We start from the raw sequence: 15,066 nt of genomic DNA, 5'->3' as shown, positions 1-15,066 counted from the left end.
ATAAAACGACCGGGGGAGGAAATATTCTGGGGGGAGATTTTATTTCGTAGGGTGGGGGAGAGTTTATTTCGAGAGGGGCGGAACTGTACCGGTATAAATTCGCCGGGGGGAGATTTTATTCTGGGGGCGAATATATTTCGTGACACCGGCGGGCTCAACTCGCACAGCCTCGAACTAAAAGCCAGATTTAAGCTAAACCAAGGACCGCATATAGCATGTATCCAAGAGACTAAATTCTAGAATAAATCCAAATTCAACCTTCCAAACTATAACATAGTCAGACTAGATCGACCTAAATCAAAAGCACTAAGAGCATCAGGAGGCTTACTTATACTAATTAGAGAGGATATAAACTACGAAGAAATCAAAGTCAATACTCCAAACCTAGAAGCAAACGGCATCCAAATCACCTTTAAAAAAAACAAAAAATAAACATCATAAATATCTACCACTGGCATCAACAGAAAATCCAACCGGAGGACCTAAACACTCTCAAACAAATAGGAAACAAAGCTACTATCTGCCTAGGAGACTTTAACGCCCACCACCCCTCCTGGGGCACGGGGGATAAACTAGATAACCACGGCAAGCTAATCTCAGAATGGATAGAGGCTAATGATCTAGTACTACTAAACAACAATCAACCTACCAGATACGATAAAAACAATAAAAATATGTCGGCTATCGACCTAACTATCTGCACAGCAGACTTAGCTCAAAGCACCCAATGGGAAGTTCACGACGCCCCCCTAGGAAGTGACCACTTCCCAATAAATATAACCATAGGCAACACTAATGTCCCCAACCAAACCGAAAGCTCAGAGCCCAAATTTAACTACAACCAGGCTAACTGGGATAAATTCCAAAATATATGTAACCAAGCTAACCTACAAGAAATAGAGAATAGCGACCCAGAAAAATACTGCCAAAACCTAACGGACTACATAATTAACGCAGCCAAAAGTGCAATCCCCTTTAAAAAACCAAATAAATCAGGGAGGCCCTCTGTTCCTTGGTGGAACGAGGAAATAGAACAAACTAGACGAAAACGTAAATCAGCCTTCAATAAAGCCAAACGCGACCATAACCACATACCAGTAGCCCACCAACTAAACCACCAGGTCCAAAACCTAGTTAAATTAGCAAAAAACAGAGATTGGAAAAAATTCTGCGAGGGACCTAACAACCGCACAGATGCCAGAACGGTCTGGCGCAAAATCCACGCCGTTAGAGGCCTAAAACGTCACAAAAAAACACCTAGCATAAACAATTCAACAACTCAAAGCGAAAAAGCAAATAACCTAGCAAACCACTTTTCGGCCACAAGTAACAACTTCAGTAATAAATTCCAACAACAACTCAAAGCAGAAGCCAAACCTATCCAAGAACCAAATAATGATAACCTAGAAATAAACCAACCCTACACAATAGAAGAACTAAAATACGTACTCCAAAATAGGAAAAAGGGAACAGCCCCAGGCTTAGACTTAACTTCCTACCAAATAATCAAAAAACTCCCCCCAAACTACTCCAGTCATTATTAAAACTATATAATCTAATCTTTCTAAACGGCCAGGAACCAACCCCTTGGAAAGAGGCTCTAATCATCCCCATCCCTAAACCCGGTAAACCAACCAACCAAGCAAACTCCTATAGGCCTATATCTCTCACCTCCAACCTATGCAAAGTAATGGAATCCATGGCCAAAAATAGACTTCAGCATTACTTAACCCAAAATAATATAATAAACTCAGACCAAAGCGGTTTCACTCCCGGCCGCTCAACCTTAGACAACCTAGCCCGTCTTGAACAGGATATTAAAACAGGACAACTAAACAAACAATATACTACAGGGATCTTTCTGGACTTTTCAAAAGCATTCGATATGGTATGGCACAACGGGCTAATCCAAAAACATAAAAAAATAGGACTAAACGGTCAAATCGTAAACTACATTCAAAGCTTTCTTAAAAACCGTAAAATCACAGTGGGTATAGACCAAGCCTTGTCGGACCAGTGTCCACTAGAAAACGGCACCCCCCAAGGCAGCATTCTTAGCCCCACACTATTTAACATAATGATAAACGATCTCTTTGATGGCTTATCCCCTAAAATAAACACTTCCAAATTTGCGGATGACGGAGCCCTCTGGATCCGCTCCAAAAGTATTCTAACATCCCCGGAACTACTACAAAAATCCCTAAACAAAATACAACAATGGGCAGACAAATGGGGCTTCTCCCTAAACTCTGAAAAAACCACAGGAATAGTATTTAAACACAAAAGTTTGAGACAGGCCACCCCTATCCTCAAACTAAACAACAAATCAATCCAATTTCAGAAACAAACTAAATTCCTAGGCCTAATTTTCGACGAACATCTCTCCTGGGATGCTCACGTCCAAAACCTAACCACCAAATGTAGCAAAGACTTAAATACACTAAGATGTCTAACCGGCTCCAACTGGGGTGCCTCTAGAGATACCCTCCTCAGTCTCTATACCTCCCTAATCAGATCCAAACTAGACTACGGCTGTGCCATATACGATACCTTAAACGAAACCTTAACCAAAAAACTAGACTCAATACAATACCAAGCCCTCAAACTAGTCACACGTACCCAACATGGCACCTCCCTTACTTCACTACAGGCCCTTACAGGAGAAATGCCACTAAATCTGAGTAGGCAACACCTAACACTAAACTTCTGGGCAGCGTCCCAATCAAACCCTCTCCTCCAAAACCTTCTAAACGAAAACATACGTCCCCAAAACCAGGCACTAACTAGGAAACACCCTCTACTCACTCCAATATCCCAACGAATAATCAACTACCGTAACGAACACCAAATAGGAAACCAACAACACAACTGCAAAAAATCCAACGTATTCACCCCAAAACTGAAAATCCCCAAAATAGACACATCCTTAGCCAACTCAATAAACAAACAAACCGAACCAAACATAGCTAAATCCACCTCACTAGCTTACATTCATCAAAACTGGCCAAATTGGTGTCACATCTACACAGACGGATCTGCTGATCCGATCACAAACCACACAGGTTTCGGAGTCCACATAGCCCAACCAAATAGAAACACGCAATCCTTCCGACTCCCAAACAACCAATCAATCTTCACTGCAGAACTTATGGGTATCGCCACGGCCCTCCACAGCCAACACACTAAAAACCAAAATAAAATCCTAATACTCTCAGACTCGCTAAGTGGACTTCAAGCCCTCCAAAGCAAAAACACCAAAAACCGCCCCAAATTAATAAACCAAATACTCAAAAGCGTAAATAACTTAACAGAGGCAGGCAAAGATATAGTACTCATCTGGATACCAGCCCACGTAGGAATATACGGAAATGAAAACGCCGACAAAGCCGCTAAACAATCCCTAATAATACCAGAAATAAGCCTTAAGCTACCAATATCTAAAGGAGAGATCAAAAGTATCAACAAACGTAAAATCACCCAAAGATGGCATAACCTCTACCAAAACACAAACACCCAAATCATAAAAATCCTCAAAAAACCCTTTACCAAACCAAAAATCCTCCACCCTTCCAAAAAAATCGATAGAACTATCACCAAACTCCAAACAGGTCACACCAAACTAAATAACCATCTCCTAAAAATAAAAAAAACACGCAAACGGGAAGTGCCCACACTGCACTCGCCCAGAAACAATAGAACACGCACTCCTACATTGCACCCACTACCACACCCACCGTACAACACTACAAACCCACCTAAACCTAACTAAAGCTCTTACCCTAGAAGCAATCCTAAATCCTCAAAATAAAATAGAAAACTTCAAAGCCCTAGGCATATACCTAACCAAAACAGACCTAATAAACCGTATCTAAAAATTTACCAAACCACCAAACACTAGCATATAAAACAACTCACCTCCACACACTCCCTTAGTCCCAACCACTCCCCCAAGGCATGTCTTCCAAATCTCAAAATTTCCAAATTTTATATAAGCAACCACTAAACCCCCCTCCTTGGTTGCACACCTTTCTATTCCCTTCAATTTCACAAAATGGCCCGGCCGGGCCCGTGTGCGAAATACGCTCCAGTCGGAAAGCGCACGTAAAATTTTCTAATATAAGTAAGTAAGTTATTGTAACAGTTAGGAAGTTCAACCTGATAAATGTACGTCTTGAAATGAAAACACAAGTCCGTCCGCGAGTCCATAACGTTTTATTGTGAGCTCTTCTCTAAAAGTACTTAGTGTTCAACTCCCAGTTCCAAACACGTAGTACCTCCTCAATAATCCACATACCTCCAGTGCAGTGGTCTTCCGGAAGATCTTACTCTTGACCGTATTAGACAACTGACGAGGGCATTGCCTAAAAGTCTGGCCGGGCCGGGCCAAGACGGGCCAAAGTGTTATTGGCTAATTACTTCACTATCGGCGATCATGTATTATTATTGATGCAACATACACACATGACATTAATGAACAATCACCAACCAAAAACGTGAAACATAATTAGGTATTTCGGAGTAAATCGCTTGAAATCCAGAAAGTGGAGCTGTGTGTAAGCGTCTGTAGCGACCAGAACTGGGATACGACCAGAACTGGGATAAACACCGTAGAGAATTATATCTCTGGCATGCAACTATGTGTTTAATTGACAAACATTTAATAAGAGCAAAATCATCTGCACTTCTTGTGTTTTGTATTTTTACTCCGTTCTGCAAAGTGCGCCAATGGCAATGCTACTGACTCGATGTCCGACATTTGCTGCTAAATATAGCAGCGTATAAAAGTGGTAATGCGGAACTAAAGCGGAATACAATTTCTTCTTTTTATGCATATCGCTCATGACAAAATGCAATTCCTATGAAAATGGTCGTGTTGCTTATTATCTGTAATTACTGCCCATTGCCATCTTTAATTTCTAACCATGATATCACTCCCAAATGTATTATTTAATTGTCTATCATATCATAACCTTTGTGAGGTGGTGACATGTTTAATAACAGAGTAAATTTTCTGTTAAATAGCTATCTTGGCCACTTCTGAACACAGTGTTTCCTACAAAATAGCAAAAGCCAAATGAAAATAAAATTATTCTCTAATTTATGTATTTTAAAGTTGTTATGCCACTCATTGGTGGGGATACAAGCGTAATAATTCAAGTTCCTAGGATGTTTGTGTTATGCAATTTTGCAAGAGTTATGAGAGTTGGACATATTTCTTCTCATACACAGTAAAACAGCAGGTAAATGTCTAGGAATAAATACTCATGACATTGTACAATAGGCCATGATGTTCACAAAATATATGTGGGAGGGTATGTACATCAATATCATAATATTAATTATTTTGAATATAACTAAGTGTGTCATTAAACATCAAACAATGAATACTCAACATGTCAGAGTTGAAAGGGGTACATTTAAATTTGTACTGTTCAAGGGATTTCTAAGCCCCAACACCTCACAGCCCTCTGGCAACTGATGTGTGTATTTTTGTTTGTATTCTCAAGTCCCAAAGTCATTTTTTGTTAATATTACCATCATTATCATGTTAGATTTTAGTGGTAACAATTATTCAAAATCACTCCATTTGATTATTGTGTACATGATGATAAAAGCAACTATTTTCTTATATTAATGGAGGAGGGACATGTAACTGCTTCCAGGCATAGCAGATGCAGGATGTGAGAAAGTTTGTGCTTCATCTTAAAAGTCTAAATTAAAAAATAAAAGAAACTAATTACATATAGAAATATTAGAGTAGAAATTGTTGAAAAAGATTTCTCTCGTTAAAAAAAGATTTCTTTAATGTTCCTTTGATTCACCCACCACCCTATTCTTTTTCTCATTGTTTTAAAGGAAAAAATTCATATTTAATACCCGGTATGACAAAATCTCCTTCCTGGTCAGTATTAAAATAACTGGGAAACTCATTGAACCATTCCTGGTAGCTTATTGACATAAAAACGTTGAAGCTTTCATAACCGTTTTGCCAGCAAAATGTCCTCATATTTCTGGGGAGACCATATGGAATCTAAATGATATCATTAAATATGATTGAAATATTTAGAAAGGTTTCAAAATTACCACCTTAAGACAGATAACATATATTTAATAAACCCATTACTAATAGAGAACTGAACTTGTTATCTCATGCTCTGTCATCATTGACATTAAAATTTGCAAGACAAAGCAACAGTAAGAGTTATCCTCCCTTTACAACTTGATCAAAATGGTCGTCTGGTCCTTGCTGTTGAAGGCCAAGTGGCTGAAGTTTCTAAGATAATATTTCTTTGAAAGACGAGAATGTTTAGGTAAGTCATTATACCTTTACTTTTTACCTTTTTTCTGTGGTTTCTATCAAGGCAGGTACAGACCTAGCACAATGTCATGCATTGTGCAGTCAGTCCCTCCATGATGATCAGTTAGCCTATTACAGCTGTGAAGGGGATGAAGCTTTTTTTAAAACTATGTAGTTTCATATGCACAGCTTATTGTCAAAGTACATGTTTCTCAAAGGTTGTAAATGTGAATGACAATGTTCAGAAAACAAAACTCTCAAGATTCCTTTCATTCTTGAAAGTATAACATTTATGCCACTTCTGGTTGAGGGGATGTGAGTAATAATATAGTCAACAATCTCTTAACATTAGCAATATTGACCCATAGCATACAGATTCTCCTCACAAGTTTGAAATGTTATTTACTATCATCAGCCAAGAAGAAATCTTAAGATTTCATTAATAGTAGATTTTATAGGTGTTATCCCATTTCTGGTCAAGGTTATCATGGTTATATGAATAATAATATAGTAAAAAAGATCTTTTAAAATTAGAAATCTTGACTCAAAGTGTTGAGGCTTTGCTCACAGGTTTGAAATGTTATTTACTGTCATCAGCCAAGAAGAAATCTTAAGATTTCATTCATTGTAGATTTTAAAGGTGTTATCCCATTTCTGGTCAAGGTTATATGAATAATAATATAGTAAAGAAATCTCTTAAAATTAGAAATCTTGACTCAAAGTGTTGAGGCTTTGCTCACAGGTTTGAAATGTTATTTACTATCATCAGCCAAGAAGAAATCTTAAGATTTCATTAATTGTAGATTTTATAGGTGTTATCCCATTTCTGGTTGGGGGGGATATGAATAATAATATAGTAAAAAAAATCTTTTTAAGATTAGAAATCTTGACTCACAGTGTTCAGGCTTTGCTCACAGGTTTGAAATGTTATTTACTGTCATCAGCCAAGAAGAAATCTTAAGATTCTATTAATTGTAGATTTTAAAGGCATTATCCCACTTCTGGTCAAGGTGATATGAGTCATAATATAGTCCAAAATCTCTTAAAATTAGAAATACTGACCCATTACATTTAGACCTTTGTTCATAGGTTTGAAATGTTATTTACTATCATCAACCAACAAGAAATCTTAAGATTCCATTAATTGTAGATTTTAAAGGCATTATCCCACTTCTGGTCAAGGTGATATGAGTCATAATATAGTCAAAAATCTCTCAAAATTAGTATTATTGACCAATTACATTAAGATTCTGCTCACAAGTGTGAAATATTATTTACTATCATCAACCGACAAGAAATCTTAAGATTCCACTAATTGTAGATTTAAAAGGCATTATCCCACTTCTGGTCAAGGTGATATGAGTCATTATATAGTAAAAAATCTCTCATAATTAGTATTATTGACCCATTACATTAAGATTCTGCTCACAAGTGTGAAATATTATTTACTATCATCAACCGAGAAGAAATCTTAAGATTCCATTAATTGTTGATTTAAAAGGCATTATCCCACTTCTGGTCAAGGTGATATGAGTCATTATATAGTCAAAAATCTTTTAAAATTAGAAATCTTGACTCAAAGTGTTGAGGCTTTGCTCACAGGTTTGAAATGTTATTTACTGTCATCAGCCAAGAACAAATCTTAAGATTTCATTAATTGTAGATTTTAAAGGTGTTATCCCATTTCTGGTCAAGGTTATATGAATAATAATATAGTAAAAAAATCTCTTAAAATTAGAAATCTTGACTCAAAGTGTTGAGGCTTTGCTCACAGGTTTGAAATGTTATTTACTGTCATCAGCCAAGAACAAATCTTAAGATTCTATTAATTGTAGATTTTAAAGGCATTATCCCACTTCTGGTCAAGGTGATATGAGTCATAAAATTATCATGGAACTGTTCTGGGTGAACAATACCTTCCAAATGACGTGCTGGTTTTCTTGGGGAATTAGTCAGCAAAGAGCCAGAGTCACAGGAGACTAATCACAATTTTATTTACAAGAACTGACTGACTGACTGATATAGAAGATTTAACGTGCGCTTTCCGACTGCAGCGTATTTCGCACACGGGCCTGGCCAGACCATTTAGTGTATTCCGAGAAGGGTGAAAGTGGTGTGTGCAACACAAGAGGGGGGCTTTTAGGGGTTGCTTATATCGATTTTTGAAATTTTAAAATTTGGAATAAATGCCGAGGTGGATGGAGGAGGGAACTAAGGGAGCTGGGTGAGGTGGGTATTTGTATGTTTATTGGATTTTGGGTTGGTAGATTAATTAGTTTTTAGATGCGCTTAATTAGGCCTGTTTTGATTAGAAATACGCCTAGGGCCTTGAAGTTTTCTAGTTTATTTTGAGGGTTTAGTATTTCATCTAGAGTAGGAACCTTATTTAGATTGAGGTTGGTTTGTAGTGTGGTTCTGTGTGTTTGGTAGTGGGTGCAGTGGATGAGTGCGTGTTCTGTGGTTTCGGGTTGTTTGCAGTGGGGGCAGTTGCCTGTGGTGTGTCTTTTAAGTTGTTTTAGGTGGTTATTTAGGTTCGTGTGTCCTGTTTGGAGTTTTGTAATTAATCTGTCAATTTTTTTAGAGGGGTGAAGGATTTTAGGTTTGGCTAGTGGTTTTCTGAGCACTTTTTTGATTTGGCTATTTGAGTTTTGATATTGATTATGCCATTTTTTGGTTATTTTTTGTTTGTTTACACTTTTAATTTCTGATTTTGAGATGGGTAGGTTTAGGCTTATTTCTGGGATTTTGAGAGATAATTTAGCTGCTTTATCGGCGCTTTCGTTGCCGTAAATTCCTACGTGGGCGGGGATCCACAAGAAGGTTATTTGTTTGCCTGCTTTTGTTAGGTCGTTGGAGCTTTTAAGTATTTGGTTTATTAATTTAGGTCGTTTTTTGGTATTTTTGTTTTGGAGGGCTTGTAGTCCACTAAGCGAGTCAGTGAGAATTAGGATTTTTTTGTGGTTTTTTGATTGTTGGTTATGCAGGGCTGAGGCCATGCCCATAAGTTCGGCCGTGAATATAGATTGGTTGTTTGGGAGTCGGTAAGATTGTGTGGATATAACTGGTTGTGTGGTATGGACTCCGAAACCTGTGTGTTTGGAGATCGGGTCTGAAGATCCGTCAGTGTATACGTGACACCAATTTGGCCAATTTTCGTGTATGTATGAAAGTGTGGTTGTTTTAGCTATGTTTGGGTCGGTTTGTTTATTTATTTGGTTAGTTAGTGTTGTGTCTATTTGGGGTTTTTTGAGTTTAGGGGTGAAGATATTTGATTTTTTGCAGTTTTGTTTAAGATTTTGAGTTTGGTGTTCATTGAGGTAGTTAGTTATTCTTTGGGATATTGGGGTGAGTAAGGGGTGTTTGCGAGCTAGAGCTTGGTTTCTTGGGCTAATGTTTTGGTTAATTAGGTTTTGGATGAGAGGGTTTGTTTGGGACGCGGCCCAGAAATTAAGGCTTAGATGTTCCCTGCGTAGATTTAGTGGCATTTCTCCTGTAAGGGCCTGAAGTGAGGTGTAGGAGGTGCCATGTTGGGTGCGTGTAATTAGTTTAAGGGCTTGGTATTGGATTGAGTCAAGTTTTTTAGATAGAGAGTGGTTTAGGGTGTTGTATATGGCGCAGCCGTAGTCTAGTTTTGATCTTATTAGTGCTGTATAGAGTGAGAGGAGGGTATCTTTGGAGGCTCCCCAGTTAGAGCCGGTGAGACATCTTAGTGTGTTAAGGTCTTTGCTGCATCTAGTTTTTAGGTTTTGGACGTGAGCCTCCCAGGTGAGGTGTTGATCGAAAATAAGTCCTAAGAATTTGGTTTGTTTTTGGAATTTGATTGTTTGGTTGTTTAGCTGGAGGATTGGGTAGGCAGGTTTCATGTTTTTATGTTTGAATACTACTCCTGTTGTTTTATCTGAGTTAAGGGAGAAGCCCCATTTGTCTGCCCATTGTTGTATTTTATTTAGAGATTTTTGGATTAAGTTTTCTGCCATTTTAATGCTTTTAGTGCGGATCCATAGGGCTCCATCATCCGCGAATTTTGAAGTGTTTAGTTTAGGGGATAGGCCCTCGAATAGATCATTTATCATTATATTGAAGAGGGTTGGGCTGAGAATGCTGCCCTGGGGAGTGCCATTTTCTAGGGGACACTGGTCCGATAGCGTATGGTCTATACCCACGGTAATTTTGCGATTGTTTAGGAAATCTTGGATGAAGTTTATTATTTGGCCTTTTAGTCCTATTTTTTTTTAGTTTTTGTATTAGCCCGTGGTGCCATACCATATCGAAAGCTTTAGAGAAGTCGAGGAATATGCCTATGGTGTATTGCTTGTTTAGCTGTCCTGTTTTTATATCCTGTTCTAGTCGGGCGAGGTTATCGAGAGTTGATCGGCCAGGAGTGAAGCCGCTTTGGTCGGGGTTTATGATGTTGTTTTGGTCTAGGTAGTGCTGTAGCCTATTTTTAGTCATAAGTTCCATTATTTTGCAGAGATTTGAGGTTAGGGATATGGGCCTATAGGAGTTTGCCTGATCTGCTGGTTTATTTGGTTTAGGTATTGGGATTACTAGAGCTTCCTTCCATGAGGATGGGACCTGTCCGTTTAGGTAAACTAGGTTGTATAGTTTAAGTAAAGTTTGGAGTAGTTTGGTAGGTAAGTGCTTGATTATTTGGTAAGAGGTGAGGTCTAGGCCAGGGGCTGTTCCTTTTTTTCTATTGTTTAGTACGTGATTTAGTTCTTCTATGGTATAAGGTTGATTTATTTCTAGGTTGTCTTGTCTGATTTCTTTGGAGAATTTTATTTCTTTATTTAGTTTATCTTGGAATTTCTTACTGAAGTTACTGTTGCTACTAACTTTAGAGAAGTGTTTGGCTAGGTTGTTGGCCTTTTGGTTGGGGTTAGTTGAGTTGTTTATATTGGGGCTTTTTTTGTGCCGTTTGATGCCTCGGATGGCGTGAATTTTGCGCCACACCTTCCTAGCGTCGGTGTGGTGGTTTAGCTCCTCACAGAATTTTTTCCAGTTTTTGGTTTTAGCAGTTTTAACTAGGTTTTGGACTTGGTGGTTTAGTTCATGAGCTGTTTTGAGATGAGAGGGGTCTCGTTTAGCTCTGTTGAAAGCTGATTTGCGTTTTAGTCTAGTTAGCTCTATTTCCTCATTCCACCAAGGGACAGTGGGTTTTCCTGGGTTGGATGATTTGAAGGGGATTGCGGATTTGGCTGCGTTGATTATGAAGTTAGTTAGGTTTTGACAGAATGTTTCGGGGTCTGTTGTTTCTAAATCGTTTAGATTAGCTTCGTTGCATAATTCTTGGAATTGGTCCCAGTTGGCGTTTTTGTACTGAAATTTAGGTTCCTGTTTAGGGGTTTGATTTGGTATTTTTATATTTCCTAGGGTTATATTTATGGGAAAGTGGTCGCTGCCTAGAGGTACTGGGTGGACGTCCCACATCAGACTTTGTGCTAAGTCTGGCGTACATATTGTTAAGTCGATAGCCGACATGGTGTGGTGGATTTTGTCGTATCTAGTTGGTTGGTTATTGTTTAATAGTATTAGGTCATTTTTTTCGATCCACTCTGATATTAGTTGTCCATGGTTGTCTAGTTTATCTGCAATGCCCCAGGTAGGATGATGGGCATTGAAGTCTCCTAGGAAGATTGTTGATTTATTTCCTAATTGGTAAAGGATGTCTAGGTCTGTATCTTTAATTGGTTTTAGTGTTGAGTGATAGATGTTAATGATTTTTATTTTTTGGTTATTGATGGTGACTTGGATTCCATTAGCTTCTAGATTAGGAGTGTTTACTTTAACTTCCTCGTAGTTAATATCCTCCCTAACGTAGATGATTAGACCTCCTCCTGTTCTGCCTGGGATGGTTTTGGACCTGTCGGTTCTTACTGCGTTATAATTTGGTAGGTTGAATTTAGTTTTATGTGAGAATTTGGTTTCTTGAATACAAGCTACATGGGGACCTTTATCTATTTTGAAATTAGCTTTAAGTTCAGAACCATGGCCGGCGAGGCCATTGGCATTCCATTGAAAAATGTTTAGGCCTTCCATTGGGAAACTGGGTGGATTTATGTTTGGTTTAGGCTTGGTTTAGGTATTTACTTTAGTAGGTTATTAAGGTTGCTGCTGAAACGGTCGAAAGAGGTGGTGACGAGTTTTAGTTTATGTGCTACACCAAAGAAGGCTTTGGAGCTGGCTTCTGGATTAGACTGCTTTAACATGTAAGCTAGTAGGAGGACTAAGTTGTTTAGTTTTTTGCTTGCTACGTTTTGGGTGAGTTTTTTTCTATAGCTTTTGGTTTTGGGGGCTGACAAGGTGAGATCGTTTATTTCCTCTGAGGATGTGTACTCGTCCTCTTCGGTTAAGTTATCTTTAGTTTGGTCACTCTCTTCGGTGGTGGGTTGCATGCTGGGTTTGGGTGTGAGAGTCTGAGTGGTTTCTGTAGTTTCCCTGTTGACTGGGTGTTCGGGGGGTGCCTGTAGGTTTTGGAGTGTTGTTGCCCTTGTGGCTGTGATGGCTTGTGTTTGTGCTGGTTGTGTGGTGGTCGTTGTGCGTTGGGTTTTGCTTGCTGGTGTAGATGTGGTAATTGTAGGGTGAGAGGCGGGGAGGGTGAGAGTGTGAGTTTGTGGGATGTGTGGGGTGTTTGTTTCATTTGCGATGTATGCGTCTCGCTGATTTTGGTCCCATACGGAGATTGGGTATACTGTTTTGCGTGCGTTAGTGTTGTTGTTTGGGGGTGGTGTTGGTAGTAGTTGTTTGTATGCTTTCGGTGTGGGTTTTTTGGTTTGGATTTTGGCCGTGTTTATGTCTATATGTCTGTTGGCCTGTTGGGTGAGTGATAGTCTGTGGGGGCATTGGTTCGAGAGTGATGAGTGTTTTATGGATTTGCAGTGGATGCACCAGGGTGTGCATATGCCTGGACAGTCCGTTTGGGCACAGTTTTTGCATTTAGTTTTTTTGAAAGTACATTGGTTAGCGGCGTGATTATATTGTAGGCAATTGGAACATTGCTTTACTTGCTTGATGTATGGTTTGACCTCTAAGTTATGGTTAGCGCCGAAAGTGATATGTTTGGGGGCTTCAGGGTGTTTAGCTGTTTTTTTTGAAGTTTATTATTACAATAGGTGTCGGGGTGGTTTTCCCGTTTCTGTTTGATTTAATCCTGCGGAGGCTAGTTATTTGTGGTTGGGTTTGGATAGTGTTAGCTTCTTGGGCGTATATGTCGAGGTCCTCGTCGGTTTCCCTTGGGTGCACTCGAATAACTCCCCTAGTGTATATTTGCCAGTTAGGTTTAGAGCTATTTACGGTGAATTGGAATATTTGTTTAATTTTAGTTGCTGCTATGTAGGATTCCTGATTTGGGAAGATTATCTGATATCCTTTGAAGCTACGTTTGATGTTTAGGTAATTGATTTTTTGTTGCCTTAGCCACATGCCTAGTTTATTTATGGTTAGTGTTGGAGCTAGTTGTACTGAGGGGGTGGCCGAAAAGAAGTAGAGGGCCCACGTGGTGATGAGGGCTGCGGGTGAGAGGGTGTGTGAGGTAGGTGATGCCGATGCGTCTAGTTTGCGTTTTTTTGTGTTGCATGCTTGGGGAGGTGGGGTGCTGGGTTGAGTTTCCATGTAGGAGGCTTGAGGGTCTTCATCGCCGTAGCCTGTGGGAATGAGTGAGGGTGTTGCCCTGTCGGAGGTGTTGTGCGCCTCCGCAGGTGTAGGGGATGTAATGCCAGAGATTTCGCTTATCTCGATTTGTCTTTGGTCTGCCATACTGGGATTGGGTGTATAGGATGAGTGTGTGTTGTTGTGTGTTGTTGTGTTGTTACAAGAACAATTAACAATTTACAATATACTTAGATAATAACTGAGGGTGCCACAGAGAGTTGGTACAACACTCTGGGCTGTGGGAGAGATGTCTGCTTGGTAAGAAAGTCAAACCCCTTCTCTGCTTAAAGCCTGCCTACAGTATGTATTTAACAAAAATTTAAACAATAAAATGGAATGTGATTGGATGATACACGATTGGTTGTGTCCTAAGCTAAATGGATGGCTAGACAGAGGGGAATACTAAATCCTGTTTATCCTGTTGGACTGGCACTAATCTTGTTGACATATTTACTGGATGCTTTGAAAGAGATTAGGGTGTCACTATAGATGAGCTTGTGTGGGGGCTAATCCTTAATGCCCTATAGACGAGCTTGTATGGGGGCTAATCCTTAATGCACTATAGACGAGCTTGTATGGGGGTTAATCCTTAATGAGTCTTAATTGAAGTAATGTTATTCTAATATACCCCGGTAGGTGATGACAGATATACTTAAATAAATATCCTTTGTCTGGGAGATGGGATCTTGATACCTTAGGCTAGCATTTATCTAAAAGCTTCAAATCAATTAAACTATATAGACGTAACTCTTGTCTTATTGAACGGTCTGGCGCAAAATCCACGCCATCAGAGGCTTAAAACGACATAAAAAAACCCTAACATTGACAACTCAACCAACCCCGCCCAAAAAGCAAATAATCTCGCCAACCACTTTTCGGCCGTTAGCAGTAACACCAACTTCGGTAAAAAATTCCAAGATAAACTTAAAACAGAAAACAAACCCACAAAAGAACCAAACAATAACAATCTAGAAATAAATCAACCCTACACAATGGAGGAGCTCCTCTACGTAATCCAAAACAGGAAAAAGGGCACAGCCCCAGGATTAGACCTAACTTCTTACCAAATAATTAAAAAACTCCCCCTAAAACTACTCCAGGCACTACTCAAACTATAC

The sequence above is a fragment of the Haliotis rufescens genome, unplaced genomic scaffold (assembly GCF_023055435.1).
Source record: "Haliotis rufescens isolate VD_foot unplaced genomic scaffold, xgHalRufe1.0.p SCAF_83, whole genome shotgun sequence".
NCBI lineage: Eukaryota > Metazoa > Mollusca > Gastropoda > Lepetellida > Haliotidae > Haliotis > Haliotis rufescens.
This window is presented reverse-complemented; position numbering follows the sequence as displayed.